The sequence below is a fragment of the Ursus arctos genome, unplaced genomic scaffold, assembly GCF_023065955.2.
Source record: "Ursus arctos isolate Adak ecotype North America unplaced genomic scaffold, UrsArc2.0 scaffold_1, whole genome shotgun sequence".
In the NCBI taxonomy this organism is placed as follows: Eukaryota; Metazoa; Chordata; class Mammalia; order Carnivora; family Ursidae; genus Ursus; species Ursus arctos.
Window position 1 is genome coordinate 12,475,513 of NW_026622763.1, and position 6,045 is coordinate 12,481,557.

At 41.6% G+C, this 6,045-nt stretch overlaps 1 pseudogene; it reads left to right on the forward strand.

Moving 5' to 3' along the window:
- Positions 1 to 3,516: 3,516 nt before the first annotated feature.
- Positions 3,517 to 3,989, forward strand: LOC113263341 (60S ribosomal protein L23a-like; annotated as a pseudogene).
- The last annotated feature ends 2,056 nt before the right edge of the window (positions 3,990 to 6,045 follow it).

Consider the following 6,045-nt stretch of genomic DNA (forward strand, 5'->3'; position numbering starts at 1 on the left):
CAGCATCCTCGATGAATGTTGGGGGCCTGCTCCACCAAACGCGTGTCTGAGCAAAGAGCACTCCTGCCTGATTAATAGGCGCACACTTTGCCTTGATGGGGGCTGGGCCCACGGAAGGGACTGTTAATCATCAGTCCTCAGTGTCCTGCATGGGAGCACAAGCTCCCAGGGGCGGGGCTGCCAAGTCTTAGAGGCTCAGGGGGGCCATGTCACACCCTCCTGTCCAGGATGCTCCCCAGTGCCCCTGGGAGGACTAGGAGAACCTTAACTGGTGGCTTGTTCCCCACTCTGTCACTGTGTGGCTCTTTTCTGGTCCCTTCGGAGATAGCAGCTCAGCTGTCACCCTGGGTGGTGTCTTCTGCCCTTGGGGTGGGGGAAGGAAGCAGCAAGAGGCTGAGTATGCCTTGGGGGCTGGAGTTCCACTGAGGCCAGAGGACTTCACCCCCTTTCCCAACGGAATAAGAGATAATACCATCTCTGCTTTGTTTTCATTTTGTTTTGCTTTATTGTGGTAAAATACATATAATGTAAAATTTACCATTAGTGACATTTAGTACAGTCACAATGCTAGGCAGCCATGACCACTAGGTGTAAAACATTTTCATCAGCCCAAAAGGAAAAACATCAACGGTCACTCTCCATTCCTTCCCATGTGCCCCAGGCCCTGGCTGCCATTAATCTGCTTCCTGTCTCTATGGGTTTGTCTAGTCTGAATATTTCCTATGAACAGAATCATACAATATATGGCCTTATTGTGTCTGGCCTCCTTCACTTAACGTAATGTTTTCCAGGTTCATCCATGTCAGTAGTTCCTTCCTTTTTATGGTTGAATACTATTCCATTGTGTGGATAAAGCAAATTTTACTTATCCATTAAGCTGTTAATGAAGCTTGGGTTGTTTCTACCTTGTGGCTTTTATAAATAACACTGCTATGAACATTTGTATAAAGAAATAATACCGTTTTATCTGTTTGAAACCAATCCAGTTAGTTCTGTGCTGCAGCCGCTAGACACATGTGGGTATTTAAATTTAAGTTAATTAAAGTTAAATTAAATTAAAACTTCAGTTCCCCAGTTGGACTGATCACGTTTCAACCACTCAAAGCTACGTGCGGCCAGCAGTTACCATATTGATTAGCACAAATGCAGGGCATTTTCACCATCACAGAAACAGAAAGTTCTACTGGTAAACTTCTATCTAAAATGTATAATTGAGGGGCACCTGGGTGGCTCAGTCAAGTGTCTGCCTTCGGCTCAGGGCGTGATCCCAGAGTCCTGGGATAGAGCCCCGCATCGGGCTCCTCCGCTGGGAGCCTGCTTCTTTTGCTCCCACTCCCTCTGCTTGTGTTCCGTCTCTCGCTGGCTGTCTGTCTCTCTGTCAAATAAATAAATAAAATCTTAAAAAAAATAAGTAAGTAAAATCAAATGTATAATTGAAAATGACCAAAAAAGATCAGTGAGTACAAATTTCCAGTTATAAAATAAACAAATCATGGGGATGTGTGTACAGCCCGGTGACTAGAGTTGCTAATACTATATTTCCTATTTGAAAGTAGCTCTACTCCAACAATTCCCCCTGGATGGAACTACTGTCAGGGAGCAGGCCCCCACAATTGCCCACTGTCATCAAACCTGGGGTCCTTCTCAGTGTCTGAGGCTGTCCACTTCCTGAAGTGCAGGGAGACAATGCAGTGGTTGAGACAGAGCTGGTGATGTTTCTCAGTGGCTTGAGGGGAGAGGGCCTGCCTGGGTCACCAGGCCAGCCTCCTGGAGGGAGGGAAAGGGGGTGAATGGCACTGACCCAGCCCTGCTTAGTCAAGCAGGCACAGGCAGGAAAGCAACCAAGAAGCAATTCCTGGTGTGGGGCAGTCTCAGGCACCCCACAGGGGGCCCCAAATGGACTTTTAAGCATCTGGGGGGAGCATGGCCTTCTGGAAAAGTGGATGCACTCAGAGAAAGATTGACAGACCCCTGATGGCAAGCCCCTGACCCTCCCCCAGAGGACGGACAGAAAAAAGCAGCCATGTGGGTAATAGGAGTGGTGATTGGGCAAGTCTGGGCCGAGGAGGGGAGAGGTAGCGGCCCTGTGGATGTTTCCACCTGAAAACAGCCCCCACCCCCATCTTCCACCCAGGGGGGGCACAGGAGAAACCCAGGCTGCTGGTGGTCTGGGGCCAGCCCTGGCTGGGCCTCGAGAATTCAACCAATTTGCTCTCTTCTTGGAATTCCATTTGTCTCTTGTATGTAATCAAGATCAACCCAGGGATGCGTGAGATCATTGGTTTTAAGCTCTTTTTTTTTCCCTTCCAGTCAGGGAATTCTTTATTCAAATGGAATCTTACAAAGAATAAAACAACAATTCTCATGAAGTACAAAGCAAAAAAGAATAAAGCAAAGCTGGTCTGGTTAAAGATGGCGGTGGTGGTGGCAGCGAGTAGCTGAGTGGTACCCAGAGCTCAAGCACCTCCCCCCAGCTGCACCCTGACTTCTCGCCCCCATGATTTCCCACCTCTAAGTGCCCATGATTTTAAAATAACATTTGCTCTCCTACCAGTTTTGGGGGGGGGAGATTTTGAAATCAGGCAAACCTGGGGTTCAAATCCCCGTTTTTCCTTTTTAGTACTTTGTAATTTGGGACAAGTAACATAACTAGTTTACCCTTAACTTTCTAATCTGTAAAGTGTATCAATATTACTCACTCTCCAGGGATCTTAGGAGGTTAAAATGCGCCCGCGTGGAGTCTGACAACAGCAGGTGCCCCTCGTGTGTGTCCTGCCTTCCCCCTGTGCAGGGTAGCCTCATATCTCATCTCCCCTGGCCCCCCAGACCCTATCCAGGCTCTGTCCTGTGCAGTTATGGGGCAGGCACTATGCTGGGTAGTCAGTAGTGGGGACTTGAAGATAAATAAGACAGAGTCAATAACTTCATGGAACTCATAGACCAGAAACTGATAATTACCACACCGAGAGTTTAAGGAAATGGATATAGTCAAACCTAGATGCAGGACTTCATATTTACCATGATTAATGTTCATTTTATAGCTCTGGGCTAAATCTTCTGGCTTGTTTTGAATCTTATTTCTGTCATCAAACATAATAGCTATCTCATCTTTCTTTCCTTTATCTGCAAGTGTAACCAACATAGTTTCTGTATCTTTCCAATGTCATGACCAAGATGGTGACAAGAACTAGAACCAGAGCAAGAGCACAGTTCTCGATCTTCCTCCCAAAATAATTCTAATATGTGCATCAACCCTTGGTTGTTCAGCCAGTTCAAAAGTCATCTTTCGCTCCCATGCACACTCCCACACCTTTATATTTTATAATACTTGGTGATAAATTTTTTATATGCACACTGATAATTTTACATGCATGCATAAATATAATGGTTTCATAGACACATATATCACCATATATATATACATTATTGGGTTTTTTGGTCAATGTTCTACACTAATCTTACATACTTTATCTTATTTTTTTTGTCAATAGTAACTCAAGAATCCCTTTCACAAAGATGGCACCAGAGGTGAAGAAGGAAGCCCTCGCTCCTCCCAAAGCCAAAGCCAAAGCAAAGGCTTCGAAGGCCAAGAAAGTGGTGCTGAAAGGCATCCACGGTCACAAAAAAAAAAAGATCTGCACGTCACCTACATTCCAACGACCCAAGACACTGCGTCTTTGAAGGCAGCCCAAATATCCTCGGAAGAGCGCCCCCAGGAGAAACAAGCTTGATCCCTATATCATCATCGTCAAGTTCCGCTCATGACTGAGTCAGCCAGGAAGAAGATAGAAGACAACAGCACACTTGTGTTCATTGTGGAGGCCAAGGCCAACAAGCACCAGATCAAACAGGTTGTGAAGAGGCTCTACGACATTGACATGGCCACGGTCAACACCTCGATCAGGCCTGATGGGGAGAAGAAGGTAAACGTTCGACTGGCTTCTGACTATGATGCATTGGATGTCGCCAACAAAATTGGGATCATCTAAACTGAGTCCAGCTGGCTAACTCTAAATATAAATTTTTTCACCAAAAAAAAAAATGATTTTCACTCATGAAAATCACTCCAACTTGGAGCTCCAACTCATAGGTCACCTGTCATAGCTCTAATGCACCCTGTTAAATGCTTGCATAATAGGCTGTCATATGAAAAATGTGCCATAATTTATTCATCTATTCCTAATTGATAGGAATTTTTTTTTCTGTCAAGCAATAAATATTCTTATATATATGTCCATACATACAGGTGCTTTTATTTTTATGAGATAAACACTGAGAAATGAGAGTGCTCTTAATTTTAATATCTTAATTTTAATAGATGCTGCCAGATCACTTTCCAAAATGGCTGTCATAAATTATATTTCCATATAGAAACCAGCAGACGGCATTTCCAGTGTTCTAATTTTTGCATACCTGATAGTTATAAAGTGACTGCTCATTTTTACTTCTTTAACTGAAGTATAATTGACATATAACATTATATTAGTCTCAAGTGTACAACATAATGATTTAATATTTGTATATATTGCAAAATGATCACCACAATAAGTCTAGTTAACATTGGTCATCATATACAGTTACAAAATTTTGTATGTGTGATGAGAACTTGTACGATTTACTCTTTAAGCAACTTTCAAATATGCAGTATGATCTTATTATCTATAGTCACCATGCTATACATCACCATTGTTACTTTAATTTACATTTCCCTGACTACTTCAGAATTTACATATTTTTAATGTTTGTTGATTATTTAAATCTGCTCTCTTGCAGATTATTATCTTCTTAGTTTCTTTACCTATTTTTCTATCAGTTGTTTGTCCAATTCTTGTCAATTTGTGTAAACTCTTTATATATTATAGATTTAACCCTATCTATTGCATTGCAAATATTTTCCCAAATCCATTTGTGTGTACTGACTTAATTTTTAGTATCTCTCGCTATACGTAAGTTCTTAATTGCTCTGCTCTGCTTTTAAAACTTCTGGTTTTCTAGGGGCACCTGGGTGGTGCAGTCAGTTGAGTCTTCAACTCTTGGTTTCAGCTCAGGTAGTGATCTCAGGGTTGTGAGATTGAGCCCCACGTCCAGCTGTGTTCTTAGCATGGAGCCTACTTGAGATTCTCTCTCCCTCTCCCTCTGCCCTTCCTGCTCCTGCTCTCTTTCTCTCTAAAATAAGTAAATAAATCTTTAAAAAAACTTCTGGTTTTCTAGCATCAATTTGGATGGTGTCCTTGTCTCTAGATTAAAGATGTAGGCTCTTGGATGTAATTTTTATTTTTTCCACATTTTAAATCATTAAGTCATCTGAAATTAATGTTTTTGTTTCTCACGAATTGAAATACCAGATTTACTGTTTTATTTCTCACTTATTTTATAATCTATTTCTGGATTTTCTATTCTGTTTCACAGACCTATTTATTTACATTTATGGGAAGAACATATTATTTGTTTATAGGGACTTTGTAGCATATTGTGATACTTGGCAAGGTAAATGCTCACTCTTTTTTTAAAAAATATATTAAATATATATATTTTCTAGTCTCAGACATATTTATTTATTTATTTATTTATTATTTTTAGAAAGATTTTATTTATTGATTTGAGACAGAAAGATACAGAGAGAGAGCATGAGCAGGGGGAGAGGCAGAGGGAGAGGGAGAAGCAGACTCCCTGCTGAGCCGGGAGCCCGATGCAGGGCTGAATCCGAGGCAGGACCTGAAGATCATGACCTGAGCTGAAGGTAGATGCTTAACCATCTGAGCCACTCAGGCACCCCACAGGCATTTTTTAAAAATATAAAGCATAAGATCATTTTATCAAGTTCAAATAATCCTATTAGGATTCAAATGGAAATCACACTATATTTACAGATACCAATTCTGGGAAAATCAAGTTGGCATGATACCAAGTCTCTCCATCTGAAAGTAATTTATCTGTTTCCATTTGTCCAGATCTTACTTTATATTCTTTGATAAAATCTTATAATTTGCTTCATGTGGGTCTTGTGCCTTTCTTACTACCTTCATTCCTTAGCATTTTCTAGTT